The sequence below is a fragment of the Ochotona princeps genome, chromosome 23 (genome assembly GCF_030435755.1).
Source record: "Ochotona princeps isolate mOchPri1 chromosome 23, mOchPri1.hap1, whole genome shotgun sequence".
Lineage (NCBI taxonomy): Eukaryota > Metazoa > Chordata > Mammalia > Lagomorpha > Ochotonidae > Ochotona > Ochotona princeps.
This window is the reverse complement of record NC_080854.1, coordinates 33922143-33942708: the sequence shown is the minus strand read 5'-3', so window position 1 is coordinate 33942708 and position 20566 is coordinate 33922143. Positions and strand designations below refer to the sequence as shown.

At 40.6% G+C, this 20566-nt stretch overlaps 1 protein-coding gene across 2 annotated transcripts in view; it reads right to left on the bottom strand.

The window, feature by feature from the left end:
- The window catches only part of CTNND2 (catenin delta 2), a 702327-nt gene that overhangs the window by 490250 nt on the left and 191511 nt on the right, over positions 1-20566 (bottom strand). The window lies entirely within an intron of this gene.

The window sequence follows — 20566 nt, the reverse complement described above, 5'->3', positions numbered from 1 at the left end:
AGGGGGTTAGATTTTTCATCTGCTGGTTCACTTTTCAAATGCTCTAAACAGTCAGTTTGGGGCCAGGTCACTCTCTGGAGCCCAGATTCCCACGCGATCTTCCACATGGGTGACAAGGTCCAACTACCTGAGCCATCCTCTGCTGCCTCCCAGGCCGGATAACCAGGGCGCTGGGACTCTGACCTGGGAAGCAGGAATCCCAAGCAGTTAGCTGACTTGGCCACTTAGGCAAACACACTCCCTTCTCTAGAGTTTTATTCTGAAGATGAACAGTTGTTTGGCAAACACAAGTTTAATCAAATTAAACAGTTTTCTGAAATAAGACTGTAATTCTAAAGGACTCTAAAATGTGGCAAAATTTAACTAAGAGGACTCACATAAAACAAACTGAAACCTGTTGATTTTTAAAAAAAGATTTATTTACTTTGTATTAGAAAGTCAGATACACAGAGAGGAAGATAGTTGGAGATGAGGATCTTCCATTTGCTGATTCACTCCCCAAGTAGCCACAATGACCAGAGCTGAGCCAATTTAAGCCAGTAGATTCTCCAGGTCTCTCATGCAAGAACAGGGTCCCAAAGCTTTGGACTATCCTCGATTGCTTTTCCAGGCCACAAGCAGGGAGACGGATGGGAAGTGGGGCCGCTGGGACACGAACTGGCGTGTTCAAGGTTAGGACTATAGGCTACTGCACTGGGCCACCAGCTGTTGATTTTATAGTTACATCATGTATGTTGATAACAACCCCAGCAATTACAGTACCTCAGACTTCTCTGAGTCCTTTACTCAATTGTACTCTGTGTCACAACTCCCAAAGTCATAAATTTATTAAAGTGTTTTAATGCTTTTTACTGAACTGGATAATAAATGGAGCCTGTCCACAGTATGTAATTAGATGACCAACGGCAAGTAACTTAAAACAGCCCCAATGCAATTAGAGTGCTCTAAGATTATACCAGCACAAGTTCCTCAGAGTTACTCAATACTTTTAGATTTTTTAACAAAGAGCACAGGTTTTATGCAATCCACAGGTACATTTCCACGAAGAAAATCCCAGTACTCCCACTGCCCTCCTCCTCTCAACATTGCCTCCCTCCTCGTCAAACATACAGTCTATTTACAGGCTGAAGCCACACTAACCATAATATTCAAGAGCACAGCTTCACAGCAATATAAACACAGGCCCAAAGGGGAATCACCCCGAAGTGACCATTTCACTCCTATACGTTTTTGTTTATTTCTGTATCAGCTGTTAGATCTCAGAGACAGCATAGGGTATTTGTCTTTTTGACACTGGCTTATTTCCCTAAACAAGATGATTTCCACTTGGCATCACTTTGTCAAGCTCCTCAATTTTCAAACAATACTCGAGTATCAACTGCCAGGATACATTCGACAATGTTGAGAGAAACGAAAGATGCCTTCATGTAAAAAGCGTTGCATGGAATGTTGTAATAGCTGAAATAGGAGCTGAAGGTGATTTTAAAATATGATGTGATCATTTTCAAGTAATATGTTAGTGATTAAAAACTTAAAATGCTTTTGTTTTTGTTTTTTGAGACGCAGAGACAAATGGGTGGGGGGGAAGCTGTCTGCTGGTTTCCTTCCCAAATGCCTGCAAGGGCCCAAGACTCACTCAAGGTGGCTCAGCCTGCAGCAGGGACCCAACCGCGCAGGCTGCCAGCTGCTGCAGCCCAGGGTACCCACTCGCATGGAGAGGGATTCTAGAATGGGAGCTGAGATCTGAACCCATTACTCTGATACTAGCATGCTGGTCCCCCACGTCATCCTACCCACCCCAATACCATGTATTTTCACAGAGCACAGGGTAGTTCTTCAGAGTGCAATTCCCAATACCAACCATACTCTTCTTGTCAGTTTAATTGCATGTCTAGACCTAAATCACTCAGTTTGGTATGCTCTTGATTGACTATCTTATCTTTAAGAAAATTCATGAGTACCTGTATTTCCTTTATTTCCTTGAATGCAAAGTAGGCACACACCTCGCTTGTATAACACCAGCAGGCTTTAGTCACCTCAAATGGGATACGCACAGGTCCTTCAAGGGGCTCAAGCATGTTCACGCTGCAAGCTGGCACTGGGATTGTGCCCTTCACAAAGTCACTGACTGAACTCTGCAGGAGTGAAATAAAAAGCCAGACTGCAATTTCCCTCCACTGGGAAAATTACCAAGTGAGAAATAGAAAACACCGACAGTCTATGGGCTGGCTCCCAGTGGACTCTTCCGCTTAGCCATGTCCATGCTCTTCCTCCTGCCGCAGCATGGCACTCTGCCTTCTGCCTCCACTATCCGTTCCTCCTTGGGGCTTCTAATGGGATTTCATACCAGCCCCTACTTTTCCATGACCACGTTCCCTTCACTCCCAGATCTGTGTTAGTCTTTTTGTGCCTTCTTTGCCTTAGAATCTCTTCTCTGATTTCATTTACTTCCATGATTTTAAATTTGGTGAGCTACAAAAATAAGGCTGATTTCCTTTCACTTACCTGGAGGTGATTTTGTATTTATGAAGTTGGATTTTCTTTGCCTCTTGTGCAATTTCATTGCATTATTTCTCTTTCTGTTGCTTATTGTGATTTTTATGGTGTTAGTCCATTGTCCTATATTCATACTTTTTGGCTTATTAATTACTACCCAACTATGACAATCTTACCTTGGCCTGACTTGTGAAATAACAGACTGGGGAAAGAAAGAGTGTTGAGTGTGAAGAAAATGGAATGAAAACTATGTAGACAGTAAACTATGCAGATCTCCTAAAGAAGAGCGTGTGGATGATTCTGTTTTGAGAGTTACTATAAATAGAATTAAACTTTTTTTTGGATGTTCATTCATTTCAATGTTTCCAGGAAAGAATTAGAATAAAGTCAACAAAATAAGACATTCACATTAATTAAATCTCAAGAGGCATAAATAATTGCTTTTGACAAAATTCAACATTCATAATTTAAAAGGAAAAAAAACAGCAAATTAGGAATAGAAGGGAATCTCTATTTGATAACTAAATAGTAACTGAAAAATTATAGCCAGAGGTAAACATGAAAAACTTTCTCAAATATATGCATGAGATAACATCCACTGATACCCTCATTTTCGTCTAATATCGTTCTGGAAATCTGCAAATTAAACAGAAAAGAAAAGCCACTGTTTCAGAATAATTTTTATAGTATCACAGAAAAACACTGAATACCAACGAATAAATCTTATAAAGCAGTGTAAGATTTTCAATACACAATGTTACCAAAATCAAGGCATCCCTATGTGACTAAGGGATAGAGTATGTTTACTGACTGGCAGTTCAAATCTTGCAAAGATTTCAATATTCTTGGATTAATGATAGGAATAACAGAATTCCAATCAAAACCTTAACGTACTTGCTTTTTTAGGCATTCCAAGGCAAAAGTAACGGATGGTGGATTCTAAACTTGTACAGGAATGCAAAGGATCAAGAAGAATACAGTCTTGAAGAACAAGAAGAAATCTGATTTCATAAAATTACAGTAATTAGGGCCATGCAAATTTCATGAACCCAGGGACAAACAGAATAGAACAGCAGAGAGTACAGACATCACACCACACAGGCACCTGCCCTGTGAGATGTACGAGGTCACAGGGCAGAAGGAAAGCCTCAAAGTAACTTGACTCCATCTCTCTCTCTCTCTCTCTCTCTCTCTCTCTCTCTCTCTCTCTCTCTCTCTCTCTCTCTTTCTCTCTCTCTCTCACACACACACACACACTTTTGGTGTGCAGGTCTAGATATGAAAGATGAAACAGAAAAACTCTTGAGAGTAAAACAAATAGCACATACGGGCTTTCAGGTATCCCAGGATTTCTTTTGTGGGACAAAAAATGTCTAATCACAAAAGGAAATCAAATAGTTATAATTTGGAACATGGTAAAATTTGAGAATTCTGTCTACCAGACACAACTAAGAAATTAAAAATATAGTAATGGAAACATATTTTCATTTTTTCTCTATGAATATGTGTAAATATATAATGTAACATAATGAATAACTAATTTGTAATCCCATAAAAATGGAGCACTTCAGAAGATATTCACTAGCCAATAAATACAGGAAAAGATAATCAACTTTAGTGCTGCTCAGACCATACAGTTTTGGACACTATGGGGTGGCACTGCACATCCATCTGAATGGAAGAGAGAGGATGAGAGCGACAAGGCGGAAAAAGAACATCCCCATTGATTGGAGAGCTAAGAGAATGTCTATGTGATATAACTGGGCAGTGAAATGGTAAAATAAATTTGATCTTCATCATTCTTTTCTAATTCTGTTTATACATCCACTCTATTTTTAGTGATAACCGTCCTAAGAAAACAATAAAAGAAATCTCACATAAGTAGAACAGAAGACATCAAGCATAATACAGCAGGGCTGGTCACACACTGTTCAAATGCACAGGCAGTGGAATGAAATATGATGGTACACAATGAATTAACACTCAGCCGAAACAGCACGCTGTCAACAAGCACAGGCAAGATGGTGGTTGAATCTCAACAGAGAGCAAGTGCGTTTGAGCATCTCTACTCTCTGTGAGCAGGTGATCCCTTAAAAAAAACCCTCCAATTATTTTGGATCACAGAGCTCTGGAAGCCTTCAGAGACGAGTATGTATAAAAACAGGAACATTATTTACCTGCTAAATATTCTTGATTTTTTAAAAGTTATTTTAACATCAGAGATTTCCAAAAACATCTTTGTCCCTTTCACTTTCACAAGTAAATAAAGGATGTTTACATTATACAAAATAAAAGTACAAGTAAGGATGGAGGATTTATTATCTGGTATTCTTGCATTAATTTTAAAATAGTTCACTATGTGGCGGTCCTTATGGACAAAAAAAGAAGAAGAAGAAATTAGAGTCCATTTTAACCTCCTGACCACTTTTACATACTCAACACAAAGGCAAGGTAGAGTGCTAATTTGTCCTAACACAGAGCTTTGATTTACAAATAAATTTAATAACAATTTAAAGTGCTCTTTCAAGAAGACTGGGTTCTTTCCTAAAATTTTGGCACTTCATTTTCTGAGAAATCCACAAACCAACAGAAAACTCTGTGATTCTATTTATTATCCTTCCAGACTCTAAGGTATAAAATTACACGTGACAGACAGCCAAATTAAGGAGTCTGCCTTCCAAGGGGCAGGATGAAACCCTGGCATGAAGATTCTGCCTTAATCAGATAGTTGCAAGCAGGAATATGTTGAGGGCAAACCCAGGCTATCGGTCCAGGCTTCATCTGCGCTGCCCAGGGCCAGGCTGGATGGAGGGGGTGGGGCACGGCAACACGAGGAGGAGGAGGATAAGAGGAAGTCAAACACAAGTTTGGACTTCTGCCTGGAGCCCTGGCACAGAGTGCTGTTCAGATAAAGCTCAAACTTTGCTGCTGCCTGCTGCTGCCCTAAACTTGCAACTCATTGTGGGACACATAAAAGAAAACAGCAGCATGGGGTGAGGCTAAATGGGGAAGGGGGAGGAAAATCCCCGAGCCTAGGGAACTGTCTCATGAAAAATAAAAATTAAAACACAAATTTAAAAAAAAAATCAGACCTTGAGTACTAAACAACTGTCAATACCAACCCATCCCATACACAGCTGTATTCATCCATGGGGCAAGTCAAACCCCAGGAATAACTCATGTTCTTGCTATGGGCTCTGTCTGGGAGTTTACAACAGGCTAGTAACACTTGCCCTCACTCTATGCCTTAGGCTAACGCTGATGTGACTGCAGACTAAAAATAACAAAGGTTTTCAGGGCAGATTTCCACTCTGGCCTAAAATGATTCAAAGCACCTTTGGTTTCTCCAACAGGATAAGAACTTCACCTTCCTTGGAAGAGTTCAGCCCCTTTGCATTTCTGGTAGTGTACACTTTCAGTGCATGAAATTTACATGACTTCATATTCCTGGTATAAAGACAGCTTGAAGACAGGAATTTCCAGCTGCCAAGTATATAACGGGAATGAATGCAAGGGAATACAATTAGAAATTACATTTTTAAAATATACTAATTAATTAGAAGGGAACACACTAGCTCTATGGATTATTGGTGAATGCCTCTTAAAATACCAGAATGCACCGATTTTTCCATGAATTATGCTCTTTTCAGACAGCATCAATGATGGCAAATGTAAAAATTCTCATTTTTCAAGCAGTCTCAGCCGCCCTTCACCTTCAAACACACTCACAGGCTGCAATTTCTACAACCACACAACAGTGTTTCCTTATGTTCTGACCTCCCACTTATTACCAGATGGAAAGTGTCTATTACATTTTACACATTTGCATATCTGAAGCATGCATTTAAGGTACCAATCTTCCAAGAAATAACTCAAAATCTCTGACTACTAAGAATACTGTACCATCACCCAATATTCAGAGTGGCACTGCGTTCACATTTGTACAATTAGTTCACGTCATCTGGTATCCTCAACATCTATGTAGAGTGGTGATCATGAATAAGACTTCTTCGCAACAGAGTGTGCTCTGTTTTTTGCTTGGACTTAGGTATTATGTCATTGCCTCTGGCTGAAGCACTTAAGGAATACCAAGAAGACGACGCACATGACTAAGCATTTTAAGTTCTTCCCACAGTGTGTCTGGATAAGACACCAAACAGACTAGTTCAGAAATATTTCTTTATCCCCTCCCCAACCAAAAAGACAAATCAAACAACAACAACACACACACACTCACACCCTAGGGTTTAAGGAAATCAGACAGATACATTTAAAATCAATTTAAATCAGTTCTACAAAACCTACCACATTTAATACATCAACTCAAAATTAGACACATATTTTGTATAGCACCCTGTAGGAAATAATCTCCTTGAATGTTATCACAGTTTCTGACATTTAATCTGGAGCATTCTGTATTCTAACTAAACAGTTAACTTGTCTTTTGCGAAGTTAAGATGGAGAGGATGACGAGGGGAAGTGTGTTTGCTTGGTCGAGGTGATGGAAAATCACTGAGGGCTCTGGAGAATTACAGGGGGGCGGAGAGCTCAACACTAGTGTTCCTATACTTTAACACTCCAGTGTTTTGTGTGTTTGTGTACCTTTGTCAGTACCTTTCAAAACTGATATGGTTTATAACTATCTGCTCAGCCATCTTCCATTCACTTCGGGAGATTTGTTGTATATCTTCTCCAATGCCTGAGAACTTTCTTTTCCTTCCTTCCTTCCTTTCTTTCTTTCTTTCTTCCTTCCTTCCTTCCTTCCTTCCTTCCTTTTTCTTTCTTTCTTTCTTTCTTTCTTTCTTTCTTTCTTTCTTTCTTTCTTTCTTTCTTTCTTTCTTTCTTTTCTTCCTTCCTTCCTTCCTTCCTTCCTTCCTTCCTTCCTTCCTTCCTTTCTTCCTTCCTTCCTTTTCTCTTTCTCTTTCTTTCTTTCTTTCTTTCTTTCTTCCTTTCTTTCTTTCTTTCTTTCTTTCTCTTTCTTTCTTATTTCCTTTTTTTAAAAACAATGTATTTTCTTCATTTGAAAAGCAGAGTTACAGACAGGGAAAGAGGAATAACTGCTGGACTCAGATGCTCACTCCTCCGATGGCTGGAACGGCTGGGTGTGGGTCTGTCTGATGTCAGGGTCTCCCACTTGTACAAAAGGGAATGACTTGAGCTGTCTGCTGCTGCCTTCCCAGGTGCATCAGAAAAGGGCTGAATCAAGAGCAGAACAGATGGGAATGGAATCACCCAGAGCCCATAGAAAATTCTGGTACTGCAAGTGGTGACTTAAACTGTTAGACCACAACACTGTCCCCAACACTGTTTCAATTAGTTCATTATCTAATGAAGTATGAACTGTGTGTGGAGCAGGGTAGGAAGCAAAACTATACAAATCCAAACTGATTTCTAACAATGCCTAGCTGTACGTGCTGCAACAGCCTTAGTTCCTTGCCATTTGTTAAATTAATTGTCCTATGAGAACTACGTTTTCATTTTATTTGGAAGGTAGAGACAATCCTTCATGAATGAGTTCATTTGCCCAATGATTACCGCAGCCAGAGCTGGCCCACATTGAAGCCAGGAGTCCAGAGTTCAATGCAGATTTCCCCTTATTTGTTGCCTCTCCGAATGTGTATTCGCAGGGAGCTGGCACTGAAGTGGAGCTGGGACTTGAACCCACGCACTCTGACACTGGATGCAGACAACCAATGAGGTGTGCTACTGAAACATGGCCTGCCACCTTTATTTTGAAGTCTTTTCTACAAGGCTTTTAATTACGGATTTCTAAACATAATCCATAAAGTCAGGGGATCTCACTGTGTGTTATAAATCTGGTTGATTCTAGAACTGATATTGAATTATTCAAAATCAGAGTTATGTTTAGACTTGCTCAGAGTTGTTTAGGATGCATAAATACTGAGGCTGTGCCTTTAACAACTTCAGTCCATCTAGAATGAAATGGTTCCTTGGCATTTTCAGAACTGCTCCCATGACTGGATGAAACAAGCAAGAATCAGGTAGTTCTGTATATTTCTGCTACATTCCCTATTCTGTGCTCCAAGTTTCTATCTCGGCCTCCCTTGCACTATTGCTGTATGAGAATTTTATTTTTCATGTAGGAAGTTTTCTAGGAAGGAAGATGCAGAATATTAAAACACAAATAATTGGAACATATTTAGTTCATGATTTTCGGAGTAATATATCTCTAAATTCTAATGTAGTCTAAAGTTGTTAATCACTTTATATTTATTGAAATTATTTTATTAAATTTAGTTAATATTTAATTTTTCACTCTTATAATTCATTATAATTTTAATAACTGTTATTTTTCTAAATGAAAAGATATATCATGATGATAATACGTAAATGTGTTGCTTGTGGTTTATAAAATTGTTCACATAAATTATCACTTCTGATGTTCTTAATAATCCTTCTAATAGTTACTTCTATCTAATATGGAACAATGTTATGAATTTGGTAATAGGAAGCTAATTTATGTCAACATTCTCATTTGGGAAGTTACACTCTAATTATGCTAAAGCTTAGGCAAATTTTACAGTACACTCAGGTACTGCACAGTGGGAAGGACTCAGTACCACAGTCCTTCACCTCACTCCCTGCTAGACTCTTCTGTAGAGCTGTGCCACCCTGGACGAAGTGACCTCCTCCCAACTGCTGTTTGTTCTCACCCAAAAACATTCCTCCAAGAGTGTGGTAAAAAAGAGTCTGAAACAATTAGGTATTTAAAGCACTCAATGGAAATTAATGACACAGAATCTTTTGAATCTGCTTTCCTACTATGAAATGCCCCAATATAATTTAATTCTGAACACTGCAAATGTTCCAGAACAATGCACCACCCTCAGCGCTCCAACAGTTATACTATCATAAATATGAAACTCTAAGTATGACTATACCAGAGGGTTTTTAATTCTTTTTATTATTGATATTAAGAATGGCTCCATTATTTTTGTCTTCTGGGATGATTTGTGAACGCAAAGCCACATCATGAAACCTTCTTTTCTTCAAGTTCCGCACAGGCATGTGTCAGTATGTAGCATAAATATGATGATATTACTTAGTGCTATGCAAACCCTTTCTTTACAGGGACAGCAAGAAACAAGGGTACTGCCCTTTGGCCAATGGCTCAGAGCATCTTAACCAGTCATCTGTCCAGATGGGAGAGTGACACACTGAGCCAGTGGGGACAAAAGTAGAACCGCCTTACAACGTCCAGGTTTCAACAAGACAGAATGCGATGGCCAACTTTTACTTTCTCCCTAAATAATAAGAAAAGAATCAACAATCTTTCACTTTCCAAGCTAATAATATTCAAATATGATGCTGGGCTGAAGGAACAAGCTTTTGTTCTGTAAGTTTCCTGTGCTGGAAGAACCCCGACGCCAATGCGGGTCAAAAGCAGTTTGTGTAACACAACATAACTGTTAATTAATTAAATTATTTTGAGAAATGGTACATAGAAGAATCATTTGGTAATTTAAAAACTAAAGTCACTCTACCCTATTGTAGAGTTGTTTGGAAGAGGATTGCAAAATGGGTATCTTAACAAAGCAGGCCACAAGAAATCGCTGACACTTAATGCCTTTACTTCCAAAATGGGACAGGAATTCATCAGCAGCACACAAATAGAAACATTACTGTTTTGTAAACTTGTGGAATATAACTTCATCTCCTGTTAGCACATTAAAAGGATGGCCACCTACTGCGTAATGAAAGGTCATGAAGCAAGCAAAATCCCTGCACCCACATTATCATTTTTTAAGGATTTATTTATTTGTATTTGAAAGTCAGAGAGGAAGAAAGAGAGGAAGATCTTTCATCCACTGATTCACTCTGGTAACAACTGTCAGAGCTGAGCTGATTTGAAGCCAGGAGCCAAGAGCTTCCTCCAGGTCTCCCACACGGGTGCAGGGTCCCAAGGCTTTGGGCTGTCCTCAACTGCTTTCCCAGGCCACAAGTAGGGAGCTGCACTGAAAGAGAAATGGCTGGGACATGAACCAGCACCCATATGGGATCCTAGCACTTGCAAGGTGAGGACTTAACCACTAGATTACCGAGCTGGGCCCCACATTATCATTTTTAATAGCATTCCAGCAGAAGCTGGTAATTTTCAACTTTACATCTCCTTGCTGGCAGCACTGTGAGTATCTCATGGGCTGAATCAGGATCCTGAAAGCCATGCTTGTCATCATGCAGGTAACTGTGATGACTCTACTTGGAAGGTGAAATAAACCGTGGGCCCCAAAAGAAGCCAGAGCAAATGGTTAATTGCAGCATTTGCTACATTTAGCATCATTAGCATATCATTTTAATGAAAAATGTCAAGGCCAGGAAGAGCACCACCCCCCAAAATAAAAGTCAATACATAGGGAAAGGACTTGCATTTACAATAAATGATAAATATTACTGAGATGTCTATCACTAAACAAATTATTAGCGATGTCTCTCAATTGTCAATCATCATTCATCCATTCGTCAAATGTTCGTAAAGTGCCTGTTTTGTCTGGGCACACTTTTGGAAGGCAATAAAAGAACCAACGTGACCCTGTAGTCCAGCTTCATTCTGGAAATAATCAATATCTGACATCTGTTCTTGGTTTTTCTAGAAGCTCAATTTCCCTTCCTTGAACCAAATCAGCTTACTTACTACAATAGTGACTTGCATATAGTAAACATTTAATCATGTCCTGACAGACTGAATTACCATTTTGCTTTGAAACTGATGAATGGATGGTATTAAGGCATACCCTGAAATGCTGCTGTTACTGGTTACTTACTGTCACACACAAAGACGGGAAGCAAGAGCACAGGTATCCAACACTACATGCCTGTGGGTGTTCACACTGTATCTAATGGGGTATTCACACTGCATCCGATGGGGTGTTCACACTGCATCTGAAGTCTCGCTTGCTGGAATAATGTTTACGCAGGGGAGGATCAGGTTGGGAACAAAAGCAGAATTTCACCTACAGAGTGTTGAGTCTGAGGTCATCTATGACCTCCTATCTTCACTGCTACCCCACTGGCCTGAAAAATGCAGATTCTCCTCTCATTATCCTTTGAGCTGGGTAGTGGGCAGAGAGTCCATATTGTGCAGACTGCTCTGTGAGTGCATAACCTGCAATTCTCCAACCGCGAAGTACCATTTCTTTCATTTAGAAGCGACTGACATGTAAGGTTGGAGTGGCTTGTGCTCTGAGTAAACTCCCCTCCCCACGCCTCCAGCTTAGTCCTGGCGATTGCTAGTTTCACCCATGTCTCCAAACCCTGGCCACATCCCCACCAGCTGTCGGAATAGACTCTGCCTTCCTAGATCCTATGTTTCCCGCCCCTGCTCTCTCTGAGAAAGTCTGGAGCTCAATTTCTCCAGATGTTTTCAATGCTATGGTAGCACCTGGGGCACAGTTAAACACCCAGGTCTCCAAGATCTCAAAAACGTCCTTCAATTTGACATCATCATGGTGAATGGTGACTGAAATGATGCATTTATAATGTCAAGTGCATGAGCAGAGGCTATGTGGGAGAGGTTATCAGCATTTCTTTTAGAGTCCAGAGAGCAACTTGAGCACTTTTCCTATCAGGAATTGGAAAACACATAACTAGAAATAGGGGAGCAACAGTCAGGTTTGGGCTCAAGCAGCAAAGGAATGGATACCTGCTTCCTCTGCAGGTCTCAGGAAGAGGGGGTAACCAGGGACAGCACAGTGACCCACCACAAAGCACCCCGCAAGCCACCTGCCTCTTTTAAGTTTCCTTCTTTCTTGCCCTGAGCATTTTCTTTTGTGTGTCTTTTCACGGTCAGTGGTTTTCAAGAATTTCCCCTGTAATTTAATGATTACCTTTACCAAAAATGTCAAGCGAAAGACAAGAAACAGCATTATGAAGCTAGTTCAGATTCACTTTTAGAAAAAAGGCTGAATTTTAAAAATATATATGTGTGTGTCTGACAAAGTTTGGAATCAATAAAAGTTTGGTGTGAGGCAGCAATGGATTCATGGCAAATGGAGCTCTTCGAGGTGCAGTGAGAGCCCGAGTTTCCTTGAGAAAAATATTTATCTTGTCTTCAATTCAGTTCCTTTATACATTACACAGGAATCTTCTACAGTTCGGCAAAAGTCTACAGAATTACAGTGACATTAATCTGTAAGTGCATAGGGAATTATGAAAGCACAACATAGTGACTCCAGTAGACAGCCATGTTTCCAGAACAAGCATACACAAACGGAAGGAATTTAACTTCAAAAAAGAATACAAACAGGCAGCAGGCACACAAAGCCAATGTTCGTAGGGGCTGGAGATTTGATGCTGAGAAAAGCATATGAGGGTCTTACACTACAACAGAAAGTCTCCGACATTTAACCAGCTTAATAAAAGACAACTTCCCGTGGCGATGAGTACGATGAGGAAACCAAAGGATTCTGGTGAGACAGTGAACCTTCGAGGCCAAGGGAGACTGATACATGAATATCAGTATTTCACTCATAAAGGAAGCCATTAAAGGGCCTAAGTGACAAGACCTGGAAGTCATTTTAAAAAAATCAGTGTAGACTCTGTAGAATCAAGATGGCGAACAGGGTAAGGACACATTTAAATGGACGGAGAAACATTAACCAGTGTGAAGCCAAGAGGGCACATTCCAGGAAATGAGAGAAGACAGAACAATAGCAGAGGGGTACCCGGAGACTGACAGACACAGGAAAGCAGCAGACACCGAAGTATGGTGTTGCAGTGACTGAAACCCCAGCAGCATTCTGCGAATGGCAATCTGAATTGCACTGGCAGCTGGAATTCCACCAGCAACAAGACGGGAAGGAACGTTTACTGGGAGCTCAGGAGGTGAACCCAGACAGACTGCTCATCCTGCTGGTTTGTTTGATTTGACCAGGAGCAAAGCTAGAGCAGCAGGTCCTAGACGGGCGGTGGGAGAACAGGGTGGATTTCACAGCCCAGTCTGCCTCCTAGAGCCAAATCAGGCGCCATTTTGCTTAAGGAGCCAAGGGCTATGGGGCAGGACTGCGCATGCACTGAGCTGGGAGTGAACTCATTTCTAACTCAGTGAACTGAAACAATGTGGCATCCTACATGTTCCACCCAACACAGGTCCAGGTAACCCTCAGACTTCATGGCCAGAGGATCAAGAACTCTATTAGTGACACATCAGGCGCCATTTCTTACAGTGTGGCAAAGAATGTATAGTAACTGTGTAATGGAGACTGTCTTATCTAGCAGCATGTTATTTGACTTGATGGCATTGTAAATTTCTATTATTCTTCCTGTTGTTGATTTTGTACTGTGCCTTTTCATTTAAGAGGATGTACAGTAACTGTGTAATGCAGACTATCATATCCAGATGTGAGGATACAATGCATTATGTATCTCTATTTCCAAATATGGACTGTCAGTGAAGCTGTTTACTATATCTTGACAATAGGATGCTGGACTCTGCCAGTGTCCATGCCCACAATGATGGACATATGACTGTGTACGTGTGTACTGTGGTAATGATATAGGGGAACTCAGTGAGGGGGTAACAAATTGGGGAGAGGATAAGGAAAATCCCTCATCATTAACTGATAACAATAAAAAGAAATTAAAAAACAAAATATGAAAAAAATCAATGTAATAAATGCTAAATGTGAATCCTCCCAGAATAACAGAAATGACGTTGACAGTTGTGACTTGGCATAGTTTAGCAGGGATCAGAGGGGAAGAGGCAAAGTGTGTGGAGACAGCTAACGGGCAAGACAGTTCTGAGAGGAGGAATTGTAAAGATGCCCATCCCACCACCAAATCTCCACCACAGTTATGCAGTCAAACACTCAGGTTCTACCGTGAATGGTCTCTGAAGATACATTTGAAGTTTTAAGTCAGTTGATCTAAAATAGGGAGATTATCCCAGATCACCTTGAATAGCACACTCTTAATTACAGGAGCTGATAAAAACCAAGCATTTTCTTCAGCCTCAGCTAAAGAGATGCAGCAAGCAGGCAAGGCATGAAGCAAGAGAAAAGGTCAGGAGATGAGAAGCCAGAGAGAGGAGGAAGAAGTCAGGACTAAGGAACACCTGTGGACTCGTCATCAGGAAAATGGAGATTCCAGCACAAGATGACACAGAACTCAACCTCGCCAACAAACTGAATTCACCTGGAAGCCAGTTCTCCCCAGAGCCTCAGAGACGAGTGCACATGTTGCTGAAACCTTGCCTTCAGCCTACTGAGACCTCTACAGCGGGTCTCAGACAACAAGAAACATACGAGCATATTGTTTTAAGACACTAAATTTATAAGTTGTAATGGCAAAGCATAAAGTTAATAACACAGTGGACCAGTGTGATTCAACTGTTGATTCAACTGTTTAGAGTGAGAGTACGGGGAAGAGGCATGGATAATAGAGATGGAAGAGGATGAAAGCAGACGATACACACAAGGAACTACATAGAGCTTGAGATGTCTATTATTTGCCCAACAGGAGGTGACAAGAAGGCAGGTGGAAATGCAGGTGTGGAGCTCACTGAAGAGGTGAGGGCTAGAAATGTAAGCCAGTATCATCAACATGTAATAAATATACAAATGACTTTTAAAAAATGGTCCTGGAGACTAGTATTATGGCAGCATTAGTAAAGCCACCTCTTGCAATGCTGGCATCCCAAGTGGATGCCAGTTTGTGCCCTGGCTACTCCATTTTTGATCCAGCTCTCTGGTAATAGTCTGGTGAAAGAAGCCAAAGATGAGCCAAGTACTTGGGTCCTTAGTACCTAAGTGGGAAACTTAGCTGAAGTTCCTGGCTCCTGTCTTCAGCTTGGTTCAGCTCTGGTCATTGTTGTCAGCTGGGGAGTGAACCACTGGATGACTCTTTCATCTCTGACACATCTTTCACGTCTCTATAATTCTGACTTTAAGAACAAAAAAAAAAATTTTTTTAAGTGGTGCAACACTTTTCTAGCAATATAAAGAGAGAACTTCTTCAGAATGTGTCTACTAACAATATCCAGGAAAAATTAGGAAATTAGGAAGCAGAAGAGATTTTCCCTGCAAATCAGCCCATGGGTTGAATTATATCCCAACAAAGAAACGATGTCATCCTGATCCCCAAATGACGTGAATGTGACTGTGTGGGGAGGCAGGATCTTTACAGACGAAATGAAATCAAAATGTGGTCTTAAACTTGACCTTTCAACAAAGAAAAAAACTGGACAGAGACTCAGGGAGAACAATGTGTGACTATGAAGTCAGCTGCAGTGAGACCGGGGGGGGGGGGGGGGGGGGGGGAAGGGCTCAGGAATGGCCAGCCAACCACCTGAAGCCCCAGGCACTCAGAAATGGCCAGCCGACCGACCACCTGCAGCCCCGGCACAGGGTCTCAGCTTCAGATGGCTCCAGCCCTGCCTCCACTTCTAGCTCGGACTGCTGACTTCCAGAGTTGGCCGTGAAAGATACTCAATCTGTGGCAGGATTTTTCTTTTCTTTTTAAAAATAATCATCCTACAAACATAATTCACAACCCAAAGTGTAAAGGGGACCCAGAGAAAGTCACACAGGTTTTTGTTAAACAGCATTGCCTCCATATTTTGCATATTTCATATCACCCATTTAAACATAAATATAATGGATTACACTGCAGCAACAAATGAGTTTGTTAAAATGACAGCAACAGAGTTTGTATACCTCAGGTTTTAAGAAACAGCTTCCACACATTAATTATCAAGCGTAAATTCCTTTAGAAGTTAGCTTTCTTTTTCCCTGGTGATCCTAAAATTTAGTGCAATTTGATTGACACAAACTACCCTACTTGAGCACCCATTCTCCGTGAAAAAATATGGAAAGATGTCCAATAGTCTTAGTTACATGAAACAAATTCATCTACTTCTGCATGATATTCCTGTGTTTATTCAAATGATGTTTTATTTAACTTAGACCCATTAAATATGTCAAACTGTCAACATCCCAAATGGAAGAAATTCAAAATTTGGGCTGAAAGCCTGTGAACACCACAGGCACCAAACTCCCTCCACTTGAAAGGAAACAGACCTTCTGCTACAAGCATAAATGTGACATAATTAGGCTCCATGCAAGGAACGTGCTTAAGATTGCCACCATGCATTATAAGAAATTCTCAAGTTCTTTTTCAACCATAGAAAAAATCAGAATCCAGGGGAGAATACTTATGTTACAAAGGTAATTTCTCTCAGACACTCACATACAGCACACATTACTCCTCCAAGAAGACAGCACACCAGTGAAAGCTTTTAATTTTAATACAAATCAGAGTCCCGCAGTTCAACTCAACAAGGGCAATTAATTTAGCACTCAGGTATTCTGAAAGAAAATGAGATCTTGTAAGCACTGCTTCATGACTGAGACTATCACTGTGCAGTATGAACAGACAATTGACACTGGGTCGTTCCTTACCAGGCTTTCCTACGTTCACACCCCCAGAGCAGATTTTTATTTCTTCTCTTATCCCCTATCCCTTACTCCCAGCCTTTGTATTTCCTGGTCATTCTCATCTCCATGACTGGGACTGCGAGAATGCAATATAAATGGACAGATTATGGACCAGTCTCTGGCCCACAGCCCATAACAAAACGCATCAGCGGTCTCCATTGAGTCTGCTTCCATGCAAGCAGTTCCAAGAACTTATCCACTTTCTGTCCTCTCTGCTGATACCAGCGAGCTCAACGTCTCCACACCAGAGTCTTACTTGATCCTCTGTTTCTTGTTCGCCTCTCATTCCACTCCACTACCCCTAACGCAATGGTTACTGTCCAAACAGCAGAAGGTCTTCAACTTTAAAACACATCATTGGGATTCTTTGGCTAAACATGTTCAGATGTCTTATGAAATCGACACCATTGCCTTCATCATCACCACCATCACCACCTTCACTCCCACCACATACAGCGTGCTAAGACTCTTGCATCCAAAGGAATCCTGTCTTAGCGTCCATTCGTTCCTTTTTATACTGAACTCCAGTCACGTGGCATCTTTGGGTCTTTGGGTCCAGGGATTCCTCAGACCCTTCCACAGCTCCCCTTAGCTCCTCCCACCCGACGTTATTCACCAGACACGTCCGTCCCTCTGCTAACCCGTGTCAATTCTCCCTCACACCACTACTACATTTTACCGCCTCATACTGACCTTCTTCATACTACTCACACACTTTTTGCTTGTTTATTTTTTATTTTTTATGTTGATTGTTTACACTGTTATCACTGTCACCATTGTAAGCCTATGTGATTAAAAAATGTACCTTCCTAACTACTTTCCAAAAATCTAGGGGATGTCTTTAAAAAAAAAAAAACTCCAAGTAGTTGATCTAAGGCTGGCACATTTTATTTTCTACTAAACAGAAAACATGTGCATTTTCAGAGTGACTTTCCATGGCTCTGTTTTCTTTGCTGAGACAATCAGCATTAACCACAAGAGGTATTGCTAACCACTCTCTGATATTCTGATAGGGTAATGATATTTCCTAAAGTTTCAGGAAAATAATACTTTAGAGTACTGATAATGAGTAAAATCACAGCACTTACTTTAACCCAATAGCTTCTGGTAATATCCAACAGTTACCAGTGATACAATCGGAGTGTATATTAGCATACACCAGTCTGAATGTGTTTCCAAAAGGATGTTTCTACATTAAGCCTGGCTTGAACCCATCTGCCAAAGGGGAAACTTGAACCTGAGAGATGACATCGTGGCCACTCATAATAAAGTTCTCCCTTTGGGCCAGACTCTATCAACCTTTTTCATTATAGTTTCCTGCTGACAAAATCTCATTGAGAATCCTTTAACCTACACAATGACCTCCTTTAAACATGAAGAGAAATTTAGAACTGATTTATTAGACAGCAATTTGGTTTGAGTCCTAGTATTTGTTATGTTGATTTATGATAACAATATAAGTGCCCAGGACAAAGAGTTTTATGACTGTTCTGGACACAAAGTGCCACTCTAGCTCCAGCATACAATGACTTCCCCGTACAAGCACAGAATGAAGTCACCAAGCCATTCCATGAGATTGAGGCCAAATAGCAACTGGTAAGCCATGTGACAGAAGTCACCTTCATAAATAGAATCTAAGTGAAAACTCCGTGCTTAGGTTGGTTTGGCATTAAAGAGCTTTCTCTTGTCTTGTCTTGTCTTGTACTTGTATTGTACTTTGAAATGTTAAAAGATGTCAAGCCATTTTGCTCAAATGATATGGAAGAGTTTATTTGGAACAATAACCCTCCAGGACCTGCAAGATATTTGAGATTCAATTTTGGAAGTGAGACTCTAAGTGAGAATGGTGTGAACTGACTGGACTAGATTTCTGAGACATTAAGTTTCAGTAGTGGGATGCAGAGAGGCTTTTGGCATAGGATTTAAGATGCACTTTTGGAAGCTTGAATACATAGGCAAGCCTGGATTGGAGGTCCAGCTCCACTTCCGATCCTACCTTTCTGCTAATGCGCACCTTGGGAGGCAGCAGGTGTTGGCTGGGTTGTGTCCCTGCCAGCCACACAAGAGACACGAGCTTCACTCCTAGTCGCCTGGCTTCATCCCAGTCTCTCTCTCTCTCTCATTCAAAAAAGTTTAAAAACAAATCCAAATAAAATCTTTTATTGTTTATTTTTATCCAAGCCATAATTCATTCTTCCCAGGAACTACATTTCACAGGAAGCCAGAATTGCAAGCAGAGCAGACATTTGAACTGAAGCTTCCCAACATGGGATGTGTTCATCCCGAGAGATGTTTTAACCACTGAGTCTGTCCCATAAAACATTCAACTATAATGGCACAAATACTCACATTCCAAAGAACATGCTTTCCAATTAGTCACCCATCCTCCTCTGTTTATGAGAGCAAATCCTTTGTTTTTTTGATACTCTGTAACTTTTAAATAATATAAAGTTACTATTGTTGAATATTAACTGAATTAATCATAGCAAAAATATGTTGACTCCAAAGTATAATCCCTAGAGTTACATTTTCCTTGAAGAAGTTATGATAAATTTCTATTTTGGATATGGAGACTATGGGTTTTCTATTCTAGCTGTGGCCACACTGTTGACTTTTGAGTCTTAGCTGTTATTTGTTAGCAAGACATTACTGTAAGATCTCAAAGGAAAGTCTTTTGTTGGTTGAATTGGAAAGACACTTTGCTTAGGAAAACAGTTTAAAAATAAAGCTAAATGGTTGGATGCCAATTGATGTTACATTCTGTCTCCCCCCCCCCGCCACCAATTCCCCTTCCCCCAAATGGAGTTAATAGTTGAAAAATGAATTGGAGTCTTTTTTATTTGCATCCAGTAGTTATGGTGTAAGGCTAAGTTGATGGAAAAATTCAAACAGCAAAACTTGTCAATGCTACAACCTTGCAAATTTCACTTTAAGCAATCTTTGTAGTTTATCATCACATAATCATGAGAAGCAGATATTTTCACCTTATGTAAAGTTCACCAGGATGCAATGATACAAATTCTTCTTTAACGACAGATTGGCGAGGATGTTGTCCAAGTTTCCCCTTTCCGTACCTGTCCAGTGATAAATCTTTTTGTACAGTAGCAGCCCAAGTGAGAATACCTTGTCCTGCTTTGCTAGCCTGGGAGCTGCAGTTCCTTCAGCTGCAATCCCCTCTAGCCCTGGACTTGCCTTCCTGGTTTGTTACACTGTCACCATCCCTAGTTCAAGAGTAGACTGCACATGAGGCTCCTCCACAGTGAAACATCACCATCGCTTCTTCTAACCCAGCCAAATGATCTATTCCACATCTCATTCCACTGTAAACATCTCTCTTCGTGACCACTTGTCACCTTCAGACTCTAAACTCTGAGAGGGAATTCCTAAGGCAAATTAGTGACCAAGGAATATTTGCCGTTCAAAGCAGTGTGTAGTTCATTTTCATGTCTATTGACAAATGTTCTAATGCAAGAGTTCACCAAGTCTAGATTTTAAGGAAGAGCTACCAAAGATGGAGATGGCAGCACTTCAAACTCTAATATAAATGAGCAGAACTGAGAGAAGTCTCCAGTATTGAGAAGTGGGCAGTCCATTACCTCAAGTTAATGGTGCTGTGTGTG